This window comes from Thamnophis elegans, chromosome Z (assembly GCF_009769535.1).
Source record: "Thamnophis elegans isolate rThaEle1 chromosome Z, rThaEle1.pri, whole genome shotgun sequence".
NCBI lineage: Eukaryota > Metazoa > Chordata > Lepidosauria > Squamata > Colubridae > Thamnophis > Thamnophis elegans.
The window spans coordinates 96,734,101-96,754,389 of record NC_045558.1 but is presented as its reverse complement, the minus strand read 5'-3'; the positions used below and the strand labels follow the sequence as shown (position 1 = coordinate 96,754,389).

The 20,289-nt window shown below is 38.2% G+C and overlaps 1 protein-coding gene across 2 annotated transcripts in view; it reads right to left on the bottom strand.

The window, feature by feature from the left end:
• WIPF2 (WAS/WASL interacting protein family member 2) overlaps window positions 1-17,384 on the bottom strand; it is a 39,769-nt gene extending 22,385 nt beyond the window's left edge. Inside the window, exon 1 of one of the 2 annotated variants that reach the window (XM_032237686.1) lies at window positions 17,286-17,384. The gene's annotated coding sequence lies outside the window, so the exon portion shown is untranslated. The remainder of the gene's footprint in view (window positions 1-17,285) is intronic. The other variant, XM_032237687.1, reaches the window with a different exon arrangement.
• Between the last annotated feature and the right edge of the window lie 2,905 nt (window positions 17,385-20,289).

The following is a 20,289-nucleotide window of genomic DNA, read 5'->3' as shown; positions in this document are numbered from 1 at the left end:
TTTTTTAAGTTCAAAATGGCCACCGTTTGTCCTTGCAACTCAAAATGGCTACCACCTTCAATTAACGGCCACCCGCTTCATTAGAAATGGCGGGCAGCTAAGGAAAATGCTGGATTACACAGCGATAATCTAACACCACGCTTAGACAGCTTGCAGAAAGCCCTCTTCAAGAATCCCGCCAGCGGAACTGCCGACTCCTGAAAAGTGCTTCCTTCAGTGGCTGCTGGCTAAGGAAAGGAGAAGGGCTGTCAGAAAAAACTCTTTAAAACAGAGCTGCGGCTTTTCCCGCCGCCCAGGACCACAGCCACGCGAGCCAACTATAATTTAACTTTCATGCCACCTCTTACCTCATCTGCCGTGGAGCTGCAATTTTAAACAGTGCTGGATCCAGACGAGTGCGATCTGGCACCACGCGAGGAGGCGAGGAGCCAGACGCCTCCCCTGCTCACTGAATCAATATCTCCAAAGTTTGATGAAATTTTGATAAGAAATAGACCTAATTAGCCAAATTCTCCTCAAATAATGGCAAATCTTACAGAAAAAAACAGTAACCCACAGAAAATAGCAAGAGCTATGAGGAAACCCAGCCTAATTGGACCATAGACTGAGAGGAAACTGGGCAGAAGGAGTAGAGGCGTGGCTGCAACAATTTTCTCTCAGTCTATGGACCAATCAGGATTGATGATAGCCCACTGGTGGCACCTTCCTCTGCTCATTATTGAGAATTGAAATCATTGCAAGCACTTGCTGAACTAACATTACTTTCAACATGTTAATTAAAAGTCACGAAAATTGAAAATTCTTGGAGTTAAAATTCTAATACATTGGGAGAAGTGTTTAATAAAGAATACAAAAGAATACAATAAAATAATTTCAACTGACAAAATAAATAAATAAATAATTTTCAATTGACAAATCCAAAGCCCCAGAGAAAATATTTTAGGGTGGTTCAGCTCCACGTAAATTGACAGAGTAAGATGAAACTTTATGAAAAGTAAAGCATAAATGGGTTTGCACTGTATAGTGTATTTCTTAACAATACTATCATTCACAACAATTATTTTAGACTGCCCACCTATACTACTCCTTTGTTTTTAAGCAAAGCTCATACAACCAGAAGTCTAAATGGAAGGAAGCTTGTTGTACCAACAAATGACAACAGAACTATGCTTATAGTTCTCGATGATGCAAGCTATTGTAAAAATGAATCAGTTACTCAAATTATCTGCTTTTGATATATAAAATTCTCTCGTTTCATTAAAGAAAAGCTTTCTCACAAATATCATTTTCCTTACATTCTTGATATACATTTAAGATAATTGAGATTTTTTAATATCCATGGTTTTGAAGTACTGTAAGGCATTCTCACAAGCATATGTTTCTGAAGGGACCACAACTCTTCACAGCATTCACACTTTAATGACATTACCATTTCCAATGCTCTTTGAAATAAATTTTGATAATCAAACTCTGTAGGAGGAGTAGAACATCACTTCAGGTCTACAAACAGGAGGGCATTTTTCTTCTTCTTGCATCCTCCTCCACCAATTGTATTTTGTATCTTCATCTGCCTTAAAGATCCAATACCATTAGAGGAACATTCTGGGGTTGTTAAGAACAGGCGATATGCCTTTCTTAGGACTGTTCTTCCTTCTTAGTATTAAAACTAAGCAACATGGAATTCTATAGAATTTGTGGAACTGTATGACTTCAGCTAGCTGCAGAAATCCCAGGAACCAAGATACACAAGTACTGAATTGATTAGAGTGTTGTAAAGAAAAGAACAAAGAATCCAAATTCTGCCATCTTGTAATTGGCAATAAGAATTTTCAAGAATCCATCCTACATTTCTAGTATAGGAATTAATAGTGTACCTGTAATTATAGGTAGCTAGACAAATTTAGTCTTAACACAACAATACATTAGTTGCTACGCAAACGTGTGCAGAATTTACACAACCAGAGACAAACAGGCATGATTCTTTATCGGATACCACATCACAGCAGAAATGTAGCAAGGTGTGTAATGGAGGAAGTATGACTCATCCATGACACTACAGATACCTGTCAAATCCACAAGACCAATGAAACTATTTCAAGCAGGTCAATGAAGATTCTCAATCATCCAGGAAAGTCTAATGTTATAGGAACATGTTAAGTTTCAACACTTGCCTATCAAAGCAAAGAAATAGGTGGCACTTACGAAACTTTATCGATCTACTCATAAATTTTAGATTTTAAGGCAAACTCTTGCTTTATAAAGCCTAATAGAATTTGTTATTTAGATGGAAAAATATATACTCTTGATATTAAAGAGTGTGTTCAAAAATAAGTGTACTTGTTAAGTTTCTGAAATGTTTTTATATTCTAAAGATGAGAAGAGAGAGGAATATGTTTCTCTATGGTCTAGTTTTACTAATATTTTAAATCAGGGGTCCCTAACCCCCAGTCCATGGACCAGCACCAGGCCACAGCATTGAGAAATCAAGCCGCACAAACAAGCAAAGTCCCATCGCGGGAAGCAGGCAGCACCAGAAACCATAACTCCTCTGGTCCGTGGAAAAATCTCCCTCTATGGAACCAGTTCCTGATGCCCAAAAGGTTGGGGGCACTGTTTAAAAGGACTGAACTAGCTGTACATGAATAAGAATTATTCTTTCCCCTCTTTTTTCTTTCCCCCTTTTTATTTTATCACAGTATTTTTATAATTGTATTAACACTGCTGTTCAAAGATTCAGTGTCCACAAAGTTCTTAAAAATCCCATCTTCTTTTAAATATGTTTTGCAACCGCTTTCTCAGAACTACATGTGACATCTGGTAAACATCAAGAGAGACACCAAATCTGTCTAAATGCTACTCAGTTAAGAATGCTTCATCACAAGGAATATTTGTGTTGTTCTTTCCATGAACAAAGACTAAAAGAGGAATTTAGAGGGGGAAAAGTGATTTGTAAAGAAAAAATAACTCTATACAACATTCTTGCCCAATTAAGTATCCTCCAGACACGCTGAAATTATAACTTCCAACATTCATAGTCATTATATGTGAGAATTACAAGAATTACAACCTCAAAATATGAAGACTATAACTCAACAAACTATTTTTTTCAAATGCCCATGTTTGAAAATTAAAAAATAATTTTAATTCTTCCTTAAACAGGACTTACAAATAAATTCTTAAAAATTACTAGAGAAAAATACATACATACATACATACATACATACATACATACATACATAATTATTTATCATTTAAAGGAGGTGATATTAAAGCTTCTTAAAAAGAGGCAGTCAATCAGTTTGCTCTAGAAGACTGGTGTACAATCACCTGACCCTTGACTGGGATTCAGGTAGTCACTTTCCCAAAAGCAAATGGAGCCAAAACAAACATTTAATAAATTTGCTTGTATTTACTATCTCCTCCTGTTACATCAGAGGTGCTTAATCTTTTAGTGCCATGGGTTCCTTCCAGAAATTTATGGATCTCTTCGCTTCCAAGAAATTAGTGAAGATAAAATTTTTGTCTATCTAAATTTATGGACCCTCTGAAATCTATCTGTGGATCAAAGATTAAAAACCTGTGTTATATTAAAATTACAATTCAGAGTTATGGATCCCACCCAATGCTCAAACCACAGGCTGAGTAGCTTTACACTGAACATTAAAATCACTGATGGAAGTTATAATTTTTCTGGAGCCCAGAATAATGAGGCATAAGAAAACATAACCCAACTATTGCTAACCAAAAACCTTTAAAAGAAATGCATTAGCTATGAGTTCCAAGAAATCTTCGTTGTATTTAGGAGACAGAGAAACCATCTTAATAACAGTGAAGTACTTTGCCAGTACTTTGTTATTTCTATAATATTATCTGAAACATCGTTCTTCCAAACTAAATTAGGTTGGTGGACATGCCCTCCCTTTCTAATTATTACAAGTAGACAACTTTTGGCCAAAAATATTTTTTGTGCCCCTCACAGTTCCTGAAAAAGAATGACATAGTTTCCTGACATTCTGAAATAGGAAAGAATATTTAAATTTAACAAAGCCAAGTATAATTCATTTTTTAAAAAGCTAATAACTCCTGGAAAATCCTGGCATGAGCACTTTACGTTATAATATTGCCCCCTCAACTATTCTAAACTGTTAAGTACAAGATCATCAAAAGGCTATCTATCTGATTCATGACAACACATATCCGTCTATCTCATTCTGCTTATTCCCACCCGCCTTAAGAACTAAGTAGATATTGGGGTTAAGATTCAATTAAGAGAATACTGATTGTTCTATTTCTCAAAAATTAATCATCTATATGCCTACTAGAAGGTTCTTTGCCTCCAATCATTTATCATGAAATAATTAAATGCTACCATTGAATTAATAATTCCTTTCCATGTGACATCCACATATTTTCAGTCATTGGTAAAATCAAAGGAATCTTCCAGTTCCTATCAACCCACAAACTGTTAGAAAAGTTCCTTTCTCTCCCTGGAATAGCCGTCTTTATTCTAATGCTCAATACAGAAATAAAACATATTGGACTATTTCCACATATAATTAGATCTTTTCTTCAGCACTCAGGCAAAATAATCTTTCTTGCTGCCTCACACAACATATAATTCTAAATGGGATTCCAACATTAACAAGAAAAAGACATCTTGCCAACATCTCATATACATAGTACTACACAAGAGCAACAAGATCTTCACAATAGCTTAAAAGAGAAATAAATTTGAGAAGTACAAACATACTTATCTAGTCAGGAGCTTCCAAGTCAGAAGCAACAGAACAAGCTCAGTAAGATTCATCTACAAAAGCCTGAAGTTAAGCACTACCTCCTTCTCCCATTTCCTGCTTTCATTACGAAGTCACACCCTTGAATTATGAACACAAAAGAACATGTGACCTTGAAATAGCTCAAGTTATGAAGGAAGCATCAAAGTGTGATCACCTGAGGAGGGCCGGAAATGACTACATTAGTGATAAGCAAGCAGCCTCAGGTAAAACACTTCTGCAAGATGCATGCTCAGCAAATTTTTCAAGTACTAAGAATCTCTTGATCAATTGCAGATATACCTATTTAGAATATAGTCTGGCCATTAGCTCACTTGCTCCAGTATACACAAGTAGATTTTCTTAAGCACCAATTAAATCAAGTAAACATAGGTTATCACTTGCTCATTTCTTGTCTTCCATTTTAACACCTCAGGGTTGGGACAAAAAATCTGTTTAATAAAGAATGAATAGTATTAAGAAAGAGATAGGAACTGGTCCTATAGGACACACATCCTCTGGTGGTACCATAGCACAACAAAACAGAGAATAAAAACTAAGTGCATATGTATCCCAATGCTTCTGGACTTTGCACAGAACTGCAGTGTGTTTTTGCATTTCTTTTCTTCCATCTCCTAAGAATCTGATTCCTTTTGAAGTTTTAACCATGGAGAATATAGAATTAAAATACGTTCTTTCAACACCTATGGATGTATAGTCCAGATTACATCAATTAATAGTAATCACATAACTCCCCAAAGTAAATTACAATTTTAGAAAACATTAATTGTTCAAAATAGCTTTATAATACATGCAAGAACACTAAAATCAAGTATTTGCCAGCCTTGCAAGTAGTCTGTAATATTTATTTATTGAAATACTTTTAGCAATATATTGATGCCTGTAAATATTATCAATTCCTGATCCAGGATAACAGGTATAACAGGTTAACGCCTCTCTACTATGAAATTTATTTTCACTCAAAGGATGTGATGTGAATAGTAATATAAAAGTCAGTGGTACTCAGGTTTGACATATATCAATAATTGATTTTTGAGGAAGACATGATGAAGATAGAACGAGAGATTGCCCATATGGGCCCGGATAGATGCTCCTCACAAAAAGACTGCAGGACAGTGGTTTTCCACAGGTTTCAGTATTAGAAGAAAAAGTGATGAGCTATCTTGCTTGAAACTGTTCTTAATGGACATCAAGATTTCAAACCTTACTTTCTAATCCCTTACAGAAAATGCCAATTTTAAAACTATTAGAGACCTTCTAATATGTCTCCAATGACAGATTTGAAAATTTAATCAGATCAGTTTGTCATCAACTCTAAACAAAATAAAATTTAATTATGATTTTATTAAAATTTAATTAAAAAATTTAAGAATCTCAAATAAACAGCATAATTGCTAAATATGTTTTTGATTCTAGAAAGTTATAAATAGGCTAAGGTCCAGATAAATTTGGAATTTTTAAACTTTTACAACAACACTTTGGAATTAATTATAAAGAACAATCAAATTTTTGTGGGGATTAGATCTGTTTGGATTTTTGGACAACATAAGAAAGATAAGTAATTTCATGATTTTTAAACTAGAGAGGGTAAAAATTTTAGAAGAAGGAAAAACGCAGGCTTATAAATGCAAATCATTCTAACAATGAAAACAGTGAAGTAGACTTTGGTAGCCTAAATATGAATAATGCCATCAATGATAGCTATTTCTATAAAAAGACTATGTCCAAAAGATGTTATTGAAGAAATAACAGATATGGAACAAGTTTTATCTGACAAGATATAGATTTACAAATGATATGTCAAGAGAATAATTGGAAAAGGATGCTTCACTAAACCTAATAATAAAGGTGATGTTTTAACATCCAAATGGGAAATAAAAATGATAAACCAAGAGAGTGACATGGACAATTTTTTTCTATTGATTTTATAAAAAATGTTTGTTAAAGCCATGAAGAACTCTATGCAATGGGACAAAGACAAAATGAACAGAAATCGTATTTGAATAAACTAAAAATTAAGGCTGTTAGAACTAAAAGAAAGGAATATAAAATTGGTTTATTTGATCAATAAACAAACAAAACAAAATGCTTTTACTTCTAGTAAGCCTTTATGAAGATTCTGCTAACACCAGGACTGAAAAGATGCAAATTCATAAAATGCTTTATGGATTTGTCTATAGTTTGGGGATGGGGCATGGGATGAAAAAATAACTGTTTGTAACATTAGAGGGTGTGAAGAGTCATAAAATTTGTTTACACTTGTGATTACAGTTTGGAAATATTTTTTTTCTATTTTTCTTTTATCTTTGTTATATTATTACTTTTTTTCTTTTCTGTTTTCTTTTTCCTTGCACCTTCTTCTATTTTATTCTCTTTCTTTAAATTTAGCTTGTATTAAATTTTACTGTTATATTTTTTTAAATAAAGTTATATTAAAGAGAGATCAAGATATCAATAACCAGTGATAATTTCAAGGCTATGTAAGTAAATACTGTGCTGAAACATGGGGAAGGTGAGGAGCAACAGTAGGGGGAATTAATTGTTTAAAGTTATTTCATGTGCAGCTAATATGTTAACCTAGCTACTTTGTGTTGTGCTTCTGAGACTTCACCTGAGTTTGAAGCTAGCAGTCAAGCTAAGGTGCGTGAAGATTTACTGCTGAATCCTGGTCCAGAGAGCTTGAGATCCGGAAAAAAAGTATTAATCAGAAAACAATTGTTAACTTCTTTTTTAAAAATCAGGTCAGGTTTGAATGACTGAACAATCAGTTCCACCACAAAACCGCGGTAGACTAAAGCGCGCTCGACGAAAGCGCGTACCTGACGTCATCACGACGCGATGAAAACACCACGCTGTGAGCGGTAAAGTTAAAATTAACGCGAAAATCTTACCCTAACCCCCCCAAACCTAACCCTAAACCTAACCCTAAACCTCACCCTAAACCTAACCCTTAACCTAACGCTAAACCTAACGCTAACCCTTAACCTAACCCTAAACCTAACCCTAACGCTTAACGTAACCCTAAACCTAACCCTAACCCTTAACCTAACCCTAACCCTAACCCTAACCCTTACCTTTACGTGAATCGGCTTGCTTTAAAAGCGCTTTTTAAAGCGCCCTTTTTCCTCTGCGGTCGTATTTTTCGCGGTGCTGATGACATCAGGTACGCGCTTTAATCGGGCGCGCTTTAGTGGACCACGGTTTTGTCGTGCCACGGAACAATCATCTTATGAAACACACACATTTATATAAAAATGGGATAAATCAGTTGTCATCTGTCAGTAATTAAGTTCTACTGAACTACTATAAACATTTAATTTACACCTTGAGTGTAGAGAAGCTGGTAAGCTAAATTGCTGTGCTGTCCATGCTAGAATGCAAGTTATTGCCTGTGGCCCAGTTTTTTCCCCCTGCATTATCTTAGGTTGACCTGGTTGAGGGAGAAAATTATGACTGAAATAGGACTATGTGCATTTGTCTGGAGCTGCAGGCCTTGAAATGCTGAAGAGTAGATTGGTGGAAATGTCTAATGGTAGACTTGGGCGGTGCTTGTTTATTTTGTATAGAATTCTTCAAGAGCCTGATTAATTCAACTATCATTAAGTTATTCATGTGATAGCTCTTTTAGTCCACACCAAAGGTGCCAATCCAATGAAATCTCTTTATATAAAAGCTGGTTTAATTTAAAGCACGGTGACACCCTAATGGGCATGTTCAGACCAGTAAGAATTTTTTCTTGAGAGCCTGTCACCTGAGTCAGGCTATCTCTTACCATCTGTATTCTCTAGGTAGTTTCTGTTGCAATTTAGAAGGCCCAGTTTCCGCATGTTTTTCCATTTCTGCCTGTATATTAGCCTTGCAAGTAAGCATTTTAGAATTCAAAAGTGCTGTACAATTGAGTGCTTATGCTTAGATGAGCGATGGTGGAGTTAAAAAAAAAGGTAATTTTGTATCTCAAATAAATCTAACAAAACCTATTGCTAATCAGTCCATGTGAGAGTCAGTATGGTGTGATGGTTAAGGTTTTAATCAGAGCAGCAAGGCTCAGATTCTAGTTTTGTGTTTGTGGTCCGTAAATGGTTGCATAATTAGTTTCTATATGGTATTTTCTCTAAATTATCCTCTAAGGCATTATTAACCCACATTATAAGATTTATTGAGGTAGCTCATTTAATACCATTTAAAGTAAAGGTAAAGGTTACCCTCGCACATATGTGCTAGTTGTTCCCAACTCTTGGGGGCAGTGCTCATCTCCGTTTCAAAGCCAAAGAGCTAGTGCTGTTCAAAGACATCTCTGTGTTCATGTGGCCAGCATGACTAAATGCCGAAGGTGCACGGAACACTGTCACCTTCCCACCAAAGTTGGTTCCTATTTTTTCTACTTGCATTTTTACATGCTTTCGAACTGCTAAGTTGGCAGAAGCTGGGAAAAGTAATGGGAGCTAACTCCATTACGCAGCATTAGGGATTCGAACTGCTGAACTGCCGACCTTTCTGATCGACAAGCTCAGCGTCTTAGCTACTGAGCCACCGTGTCCTAATACCATTTACTAAGCACAATTAAGCTCTGTATTGCGTATACGACGTCAGGATTAAACTAACATCTATTTTTTTCTTGTTTTTTCATTCTTGGAAAATCTCTATTTTTATTAACTTACCAATTATCTTGTGAAGTAGGTGCTTTCAGCTGCAGATGCTCATTATCTCACTAAGGGAAAGACCTATGTGCCTGTTCCAGCATTGCATCATTGGGGGGGGGGGTGTTGTCTGTAAAAAACCTTAACAAAAAGTCTGGTACTGCCTTCAGGTCTGTTCTCTGTAAATTCCTGTATTCTGAAAAGAAGTAGCTACTACAGCATTCACATTAAATTTTCAATAATTAAAAATAATACATCCCTTAAACAGGAATGTATATTCTATTTCCCTTACCAACTTATTTTACATCCCATATATTCGTGTAGTAGTTACACTTTAACTTTAACTTTTAATAAATTTATATGCCGCCCAATCCCATAGGACTTCGGGCGGCTTACAGAAAAAAGTTAAAATAAGGAGTTAAAATAAAGAAACAATTTAAAAACAACGCACCATACACTCAATCTGGGTGGGGCTGGACCTCATTCATGAAGTCAACAGCCCCAGGCCTGCCGGAATAGCCAGGTTTTAGTGGCTTTTCGGAAGGCCGAGAGAGTGGGGAGGGTCCAGATCCCTACGGGTAGATCGTTACACAGGGTCGGAGCAGCTACAGAGAAGGCCCTCCTCCGAGGAGCCGCCAGCCAGCATTGTCCTGTCGATGGCACCCGGAGAAGGCCCAGTCTGTGAGTTCTTATCGGACGTTGGGAGGTATGTGGCAGGAGGCGATCTCTCAGATATCCAGGTCCTAGGCCATATAGGGCTTTAAAGGTGATGACCAGCACCTTGAAGTGTGTGCGGAGACCGATCGGAAGCCAGGGCAGCTCGCGGAGGATAGGTGTAATATGGGTGTATTTAGGTACACCCAAAATCACTCGCATGGCTGCGTTCTGGACTAACTGTAGTCTCTGAACACCTTTCAAGGGCAGCTCCATGTAAAGCGCATTACAGTAATCGAGCCTAGAGGTGACGAGGGCATGAGTGACCATTCGAAGTGCCTCCCGGTCCAGGTAGGGCCGCAACTGGTGCACCAGGCGAACCTGGGCAAAAGCCCCCCTGGTCACAGCCGACAAATGATGTTCTAATGTCAGCTGCGAATCCAGGAGGACACCCAAGTTGTGGACCCTCTCTGAGCGGTGTAGGATTTCACCCCCCAGGCTAAGGGATGGAATATCTGGACTATCCTTGGGAGGCAACATCAATAGCCACTCGATCTTGTCTGGATTGAGTGCAAGCTTGTTCGCTCCCATCCAGATCCTGACAGCCTCCAGGCACTGGCACATCACTTCCACCACTTCGCTGAATTGGCACGGGGCGGACAGATACAATTGAGTATCGTCCGCATACTGATGGTATTTGATCCTGGGCCGGCGTATGATCTCACTCAGCGGCTTCATGTAGATGTTAAATAGGAGGGGGGACAGGACCGAGCCCTGCGGCACCCGGTATTTAAGGGGCCTAGGGGGCGACCTCTGTCCTCCAACCAAACCAACTGCAACCTGTCTGAGAGGTAGGAGAACCACTGTAAAACGGTGCCTCCCACTCCCACCTCAGAAGGAAACCATGGTTGATGGTATCGAAGGCCGCTGAGAGATCAAGAAGCACCAGGATAGAGGAATGTCCTCTATCCCTGGCCCGCCAGAGATCATCGATCAGCGCGACCAAAGCAGTTTCGGTGCCGTAACCAGGCCTGAAACCCGACTGAAAAGGGTCTAGATAATCTGTTTCATCCAAGGACCATCGGAGTTGAAAGGCCACCACCTTCTCAACAACCTTCCCTACTAAAGGGAGGTTGGAGACTGGACGATAGTTGTTAAGGATAGCTGGCTCCAGAGAAGGCTTCTTAAGGAGGGGTCTCACCACCGCATCCTTCAGTGGATGCGGGAAAGTTCCCTCCCGTAGAGAGGCGTTAACATTCTGGAGCCAGCCTCATGTTACCTCCCTGCTGGTCGAGACCAGCCAGGAGGGACACGGCTCCAGTAGGCAGGTGGAGGCACTCACCGCTCCCATGGCCTTGTCCACTTCCTCAGGAGCGACAAGCTGAAACTCGCTCCACAAAGTCCGATCAAGGCCCTCCCCCGGCATCTCCGCAGGAACTGTCCAAGTGGAGTCCAGGTCCGTCCGAATCCGAGTGACTTTGTCCAACAGAAACTGAACAAATTCCTCGGCTCTACCCTGTAAGGGTTCTCCCGCATCCCTCCCTTTCAGGAGGGAGCGGGTTATCCTAAACAGGGCGGCCGGGCGAGATTCTGAAGACGCAATAAGAGTGGAAAAATGAGCACATTTTGCCGCCCGTATCGCCACTAAATAAGTCCTAAAAAAGGCTCTTAGGCTCTTACACAACTGTTTTGAACTTGGCTTTAGCTTGCAAGCAGGTAGCATTAACATATGCTATACTTAAAAAACTCCTTATACCCATAAAACTAAGAGAGAAAAGTGCAAACAACTGGCCACATCAGCATATGTGTTGATTTTCTGATTATAGGAAGATGCATTTATATGCAGTGACATATTCACAAGTGGTATCACAGCCTGTAAACTACTAAATCATTTTACTCTGCTTTATGTGTAGATTGTTTCAGAGAACTATAGTCCTATAAATATGCTTCAAAATACAAGGCAAAGGATTATATGATGAATGCTCCCCCATAACTCCATTCCAATGGAAAATTCACTTTAAATAAAGAACTACTCTCATCATTTAATACACAGACTTTTGATATTACAGCACAAATATAACATATCCACCTACATTTAGAAAATAATACTTTAATTCTCTCCCTCTGACTCTAATAAGAATTAAATCAGTGTAGTGGTGCTACATTGAAATACTGACTCAACCCATTTATTCTGATTTTATTAGAGATTCAGAGTAGGGAAAATGTGATGCATATTTTACATTCATAAAGTCTAGGAAAAAATACATTGATTGAAAGTAATAAAAGCTATAAAATACTTAGTTTTAAATAATATCTGTGCATCAAATCAACTAAGACAGGAATCAGCAACCCACAACTCTGGAGCCACATGTGGCTCTTTCATCCCTCTGCTGTGGCTTCCTGTTGGCAGTTGGCACCACAATCTTGAGAGGAGTTTCTGGTTTTGGGGGAGAAGAGGGGAGGGGAGGGAAGCAGGACGCGCCAGGAGAAGACTATATGTCAAGAGATGGGTTTTCCGGTCAGTTCCACAATTGATAAGGCTTTCAGTTAGGCTAGATAGTGGAAAAAGGACACTGCACTAGGAGGCTCTATGATGGGGAAACGGGACTTCCGGTTGGCTCCAGAATTGAAAGAGGAGCTTCTGGTTAGGATATTTGTGGCTCTTTGAGTGTTTAAGGTTGCCAACCCATGAGCTAAGAAAAAGAATATCACGTGTCATGTACCATTATTTTCCTCAATTACACATACACCTTAGCAGGATGGACTCAATTTCTGGAATTCCAAGATTAGAGGGCATTTAGGAAATTTAGTAGTTATTAACACAGTAATGAAAGAATGCAGCAACTTTGAGGTGCTTGTTCTATAAAATAAACTTTGTGATGTTCTTTTCTGATTTGTATATTAAAACTCAAGCAATGAAACACTAGGATCAAAAAAGGTGCCTATTGTGTTTGTCCTCCAGAACAGTATTCCTCCCACCCCATTCCCAACGCCCTTATACGTGATTTTCCTTCAGGTTTTGAGGTACAGTAGCACTGAGTTATCTGAAAATGGAGCTGGAATCTTAGTTGATGCAATGCTTTCAATGATGTTTTGGAGATCTGGGGAAGAGTTTCTAATGTGAATAAATAAATAAACCCATATTTGAGTAATTTCATATTGTATAAAACAAACTACAAGTTGGAGTGTTATATGCTGAATCCAATACATAAGTCCAAATCACACAAGAAATAAAAACTACAGAAGACCTTGTTGTCTATTTTTAAAGCTGTCTCCTGCAGTCTAGCAACATCCAGACATCAATTTCCAGAAGTCCCAGCCCACATGGTCATGACACTAACATAGCTGATGTCTTAGCTATCTTCTTCATTTGTTTATTCAGCATATGGCAAATACATAGACTAATAGTGGTTCAAATGTTAATGTCCAGTCCACCCAGTCATTCAAGGACAGGGTAGTCTATGTTGAAAAAAATCAGACGGTGTAAGCTCTTGGTGGACATTCAGACACAATGTGATGGCTATTTTGTCAAGGATCACCACAGTCAAACTGAGGGGTAGAGATGATTAGCTATAATTAGACCTCTTAGCTATCTTGAGCACATCCGTTTGGAAAAGGCTATGTTGAGCTCCAAAGTAATTCAGGCATCATTGCTAAATAAACTGTTAAACAAAGAAATGGCAGTCCTAACTTGAAAACTTTATGTTAGCAAATGAGAAAAACAACTTAAAATACAAGATATTTTGGAATGAATTATTACTCAATGTTTCTAAGAAATCTGAAGATAAATTTACATATTATTGAAAACAAATAAATAATTTATTTGGAGATATTAAATAGAGTATTAAAAACCATGTTAAAGAACTATTTGTATAATGATCATGAGCCAAGTATAAAAAAACCTGCAGAAGAAAATAAACTGCTTTCCACACATACAGAATGTCAATATCTCCTATAACCATGGATTACATGGTATCACAGTCATCATTTCACCCAAAGAAATGTTCGTACTTACCATACATGGATAAATTACACTTATAAATCAACAGAAAAGCCACAAGAATGCATATCAGTGAACAAACTTGTAATGGTTGACTTATAACAATGTTTCCTGAAGAATTCTTATCTGATTCCATTAATACATGGTACTTCCTTCTTTCTTTCTTTCATTTGAAAATTTATAAGGCAGCTCATCTCAACCTAGTGATTTGGACAATTAACAATACAAATGCAAACAATATAAACTTGAAAAACAATAAGTTTATACTTCCTTTAGTTTCACTACAGGGATTTGAATATTTGCCCCTCCAAATATGTTCATTATTTATGCTCCATATTTTTCAGAATGGTCCTCTGGAAATTATGTTATATTGTATAATATATTATGTTGTATTGTATAATATACTATCACAACCCCCAGTAAGCCCCAATTATGGGAGGAAGCTAACAGCTTCCATTATCTGTCAATCGGCTCGTCACAAGAGATTATTTATCACAAGAGATTATTTATCAGCACAAATATATATATATATATATGCTAAATCTTTTTTTTCTTTTCTCCTTCTCTTCTTTTCTCAATTACAAATCAGATTCACTCAGTTACTCAGACAATTTTTCATTAGAATGTGTCCAAGTAGAGACCAGAAAGTCATTTTTGAGGATGCTTTAATTTGGATTGCTGCAGAGCAGGGAGCTGGACTTGATCCCCTATATCACTCTTTCAGCTCTATTATTCTATAAATATGAATATTATTACAACAGATTTGTTACCATGATCAAATACGACTCAGATAGAAATCAAGTAATATTTTGCAACTGGATGTTAGAAGCATGAAGCTGCAATTAAAATCCTAAACTAAAGTATTTTATGAAGACATTTCCTCTACAATAACTTAGATACAACAAAGTTCACTCACTAAATTGTTTTAGGAAAAATAATTCAAAGAAATTCTCTAGTTTTACTATTGAACTTTATTTCAGAATAGTAGCTGTCTAGTACTGGCATGGAAATAGCATACAATTAAGTACTTAAAATAATTTGCAAAATAATTTGAAAATTATAGCTATAACTAAAATGACTATGACTATGTTAGGGAAATAAATTATACTAATTTGAAATATGGCACAGATCAAAAGTAAAAGTCTCTATCCAAAGCTTCCCTGTTGTGCATTTTCAAAAACTGGCTTTAACCCAAATCACAACCCATTATTTTAGCCTGTATACAAATTCAGATCCTCAATGAGCAAGTATTCCAAAGTAGATATAAGCAGAAGACACTCTATGAAAGTCACAAGCTATTATTCTGTTCACTAAGGAAGTATTTTTTTCAGGAGTTGTTTTAATGCATCTCCAGTCCCACTTAATTACAGGTATTTCTACATGACAAGCTATTTCATACTCTTAACACTTAAGTGTGCTGGGAATTTAAAGAACACCATTTAGTGAACAAATACCACAGCCAGATAGGCACTGATAACTTTCAATTGAGCTCCGCCTCCACAGGTTTGAATGCCCAATTCCTTAAGATGCCTAATGTTCTGGATTGATCACATACACCTTTGAAAAACGGCCACACCTACAATGTCTATTGTGTAACAACTGAGGAAGATGAGTATTAAGACTTAGGAAATCCTTGGCTGCAAAGAAAGCAAAAATGACTAGATCAGAAGTTGATGGTTACTGAATTATGGTTAATATTGAAGATTCCAAGGATACTTAATATATGGGGGGAAGGAATCTATTTGATGTACAATAATAAAGATGAAGCTCCACTTTATCTTTTACCACCACCACCCCAACTATTTAATGTCTGCATGACAACTCCTCCCACCCTTAAAATAAGGGAAGAAAAAGCACAGCTGTACCACAAATATTGAAGTTCTTTTCGCCTCAATTTCAACAGAAAAGCAAACCATCCCTGTGTAAACGTCTCAGAAATCTTATGTCAAGGATACACTGCTATTAAAACAACTTGTCAACCCCACACAAACACCCCAACTGGTGATGATCTAGCTCAATGTTTTTCAATCATGGCAACTTGAAGGCCATGATCACAGAATTCCCCACCTAGCAATTCTGGGAATTGATGTCCAAGAAACTTTCAAGTTGCCACGGTTGAGAAACACTGATCTAGCTGATGGCTTCTTTTTTCACTTCTATTATCAGCAGCCCCGTTACCTGCAACCTGACACTCCTTCCTCTGCTCACCTCCCTCATAAGCAATCAGGCAGCTTTAAGCCTGTTTTGCCTCTCAAGCTTTTAGGTGAGAAGCATTTCTCAACCCAGGGCTCAGAAAACTTCATCCCCCTCCCTGATTAACTACTTTCACCATTGTGAGACCTGAAATAGCTGATCCAAGGATGGATCGCCATGGAGAAAATGGAAAAAATTGGAGAAAATGGGGAAAAATGTAAGGGGGCGTGATAAGCACACCAACCTGCCGTCCCTGTCCTAATGTTCCTTTTTATTTGTATCCATTTCATCTATTCAAAATCATATTTATGCTTATATGATTTCATGTATTCAAAATCATGTTTATGCTTATATGTTTTTCATGTATTCAAAATCATGTTTAAATACTTATATGTTTTTCTTGTATTCAGAATCATGTTTATACTTAAATATGTTATTTAAAACATGCTTGTCGAAATAAATAAAATATTGTAGGGTAGCAAGGCGTCGAAAGTAACTTCATGGTATGCAATCAACCGATGACATATGCATAAGAGCTGCAACCAGTTCCCGCACCTTTACCCTACCTGCCAAATCGCTGTTCTTTGTGTTAGCGCTTTTACTAGACCAGAAAGCAGTTTTTGCAGGAACCTTCTCACCCAGATAAATATCTAATTCCAGTCCCCAAGAAACCCTCTCCCCCATCTCACAGGATTCAGGAAGACTCCTGGCGAATGTCTACCCTGCCTCCTTTAAGCAATACCTCTTGATTACCCCACGCCCCATTTAACTGCGCTGCTCCCCCTCCTGTGTCTTTCTCGCCGCCTCACGCCACCTTTTCTCTAACCCCACCACGCCTCGCCCCTCCGCAGACCATGACCCTTGACCTCCCGGGTAAAGCAGGTCAAATGTCAAACCTCCATCAAAGGTCACCGTTTCCCCCCCTCCCAATGATGTCCCCTGAAAGGTCGCGTTCTCTCCTCTGATCTCCCAGAAGCGCGCTTCAGATTTCGGTGCCTCTTCTCTTACCCACGATGCGAATTCCCCACTTCTCAGGTCCGGAGCCTTCAATCCGGAAACAGACGTATGCCCGCCCGGCGGCCATACAAAATGGCGATGAAGCGCACGCCTCCGGTCAATGCGCAGGCGCATGATAGCCCCGCCTTCTTCCGGTATGGCGTCTGGAAAACGGAAGAACGTAGGGCTAAGCAGTAGCCATGATAGGGAGGTCGGAGCTGAACGGGGGGGGGGGGGGCTGCGGAAAGAGTGTCGCATGATCACAGTTGACGCGTCCGGTGTTATTTATTCAGTGAAGAGTTTTGTCACTATGTGCGTATTTCTGCATCACCAGGCGGAATACAAACAACAGGCGTAGGAAACGTTGCCTAAATCTTGCAGGGTGCTTCATTTATGCGCATATCCGCCAAAATTAAGTAGTTGGGAGTCTTATAACTTATGAAAAATCACATAAATAAACCAGCGTTTCTCGTGCTGGCTGGGGAGTTATGGGAATTGAAGTTACCAACTTTATTTAATCCATTTAAAACACCGTATTGCAAAAAATATTGCACATCCTCCTTTAAGTTCAGGTAGGTGAGTTGGAGCTACCAGGAGTGATGCTGTCCTGCGTTAAAATTATAGAGATTGTTGCATAGAGACGTATGGCAACCCCGAATTTATTTTCCTAGGTCAGGTAAATAAATAAGCCAGGTCTTCCTTCTTCAACAAGCCAATAGTTTAATCCAAAGTGATAGTTAGCTATAGAGCTACTATACTAGCTAGTGTTTCAGGCAACAGTTAAAATATTGTTAAAGCTTTTGTTTGACCCTCCTGGGTTTTATTATGGTAGGTGGATCGTTTTATTTAAGATACCTCTTATTTTCCTGCAAACAGCTCCTGGCTCCCCTGGAAAGGTGCGGTTCAGAAATAATAAGATTGAACCACAGGGAATATTCTACCATTCATTTGATGTATTCACTTCATCAAAGAGTATGGCAAATCAACACATATAAAACACAATAAAATATGTTTTAAAAAATCTATGTTCAAATATCAATCTCTAACTTTGGAAGGGCAGCATTGTTCATATTTTTTTAAAAATCGGTTCCTGGACCAGTATATACCAGTATAAAGTATGCCCTCAGCTTACAGGCAGTTAAAATGTCATCTGCAGTTTGACATGGAACCCTGCAGCCACATTAAGGGGAGAATTCTATGCCCCATTTGTACAGAATCCCAGCAGGTGCCAATTGGGGTTCAAATTCTATTCAGGATTGTCCATTGCTGATGGGATAGGTCAAAGCCTGCCACCTTTTTTGTGGGTTATATAGGTTTTCCTTCATCTAGGTATTCAGTGACCTATTTGGCTTTTCATTGAGAACTGATAATAAAGTTGTTGGGCAGATGCTGTGCAAATGGGGACTTCCTGGATTTGAATCATCCATATGATAAATGACGAAGATCAGCATGCACCAGTGGGAATTTTATTCACTTTAAGAATTGAATACAATATTCACTTCAAGAAGTATGGAACACTTTAAACTGCAGCAAAAACAATTCTACCCATATTACTTCTTTTATCACCTGCTGGCACCAAGCTAGCACACAAATCATTGAAATATCCTCTGCACCATTCACTTCCTTTTGTTGAAAGAAATGTCCTTTTGGGTTCAGCTCCAAGTGGGGAAGAAGACACTGGAGACATGGAGGCTGCTTGGAAAGATGGTTTATTATTGGACAGGGCCACATGGCTTGAACCCTGTACAGAAAAGGTGATCACATGTTTCAGTGTTGATGGAGAAGAAGAGAGAAGGGCTGAGGAAGGGGCTTGCTAGGCTTTTATACCCTGTTCAGTCCCACCTCTCTGTTTCCTGTTTCTGTGTAAGAAATGTATTCTGACTGGTTGTCAGACTCCCATGGTGCCATGCAGGGGGCTACTCTCTAGGCTGTGATGAGTTCTCAGTTGCCTTGTGGTCAGTTGAGTAATATCCCTTCCCCCTACAGCTGCAGTGAGAAGAAGTCTTTATTATGTAAAGTGGGCTAGCCTGACCATCTTAATGGCCCATTAGCTGGGGACGGGCAGAAAGCTATAGGCAGCTATTCTGTCTTTTAAAACATGTTTCTTTTCACATCCAGAGAAATATTCTGCCTTTTCAATATTTCCTAGGATATTTCATTTTTCTGGGAGAGGGCTGGATGATAACTTCCTACACTTTCATTTCTGTTTTTCTAATTATAAGCAGTATCTCTGAACAGAAACTTAGAATATATGAATTAATTAATTCTTACCTATCTTAAGGCCAACATTTTAATAACCTAGCTCACAAAATGCAGACTTTTAAATCATTGGGCAAGGTAGTTAAAAATCCAGGAAAAATACAAAATAGATGTTTAGATTGTGTTTTCATTGTTCGACAAGGCTACTTTTTGCATTTTCTATAGGTATGAGAATTTCTTGGGTTTTATATTATATAGGTAATTTGTGGAATAGTGTTAGTGTGGGTTACAATTTACAGAATTATTTATTTCTTCTATTTACGCAAGAGAGATTTCGTTGCCTGCTTTACTCTCCTAAAACAATTTCACAAAAGCCACTTTATCAATCATAACATTTCCAACTAGGTCTTACTCTTACTTTTACTTCATAAGATTGCCAGCTGGTTCTAACCCTGCTTTTTAAGGATTCCTGAAAGTTCTGAAATACTGTAAAATTAATTGATGACTTGTTATCTGACTAGAATTTAAGTAGCAAACTTTGTGAGTCTCTAAATCAGAATGCAGTATTACAGGCTAATTCTGCCAACAGCCAGCCAACTGCTAGCAATTTGAATCTCACCGGCTCAAGGTTGATTCCATCTTCTGAGGTGGGTAAAATGAGGACCCAGATTGTTGGGACAATTTGCTGACTCTGTAAATGGCTTAGAGAACGCTATAAAGCAGTGTGAAGTGGTGTACAAGTCTACTATCGCTATTGCTATCCTATGGTATGTTTGTGGAAGTCATAAAAAATTATGTAGGAAGACATCACATAATG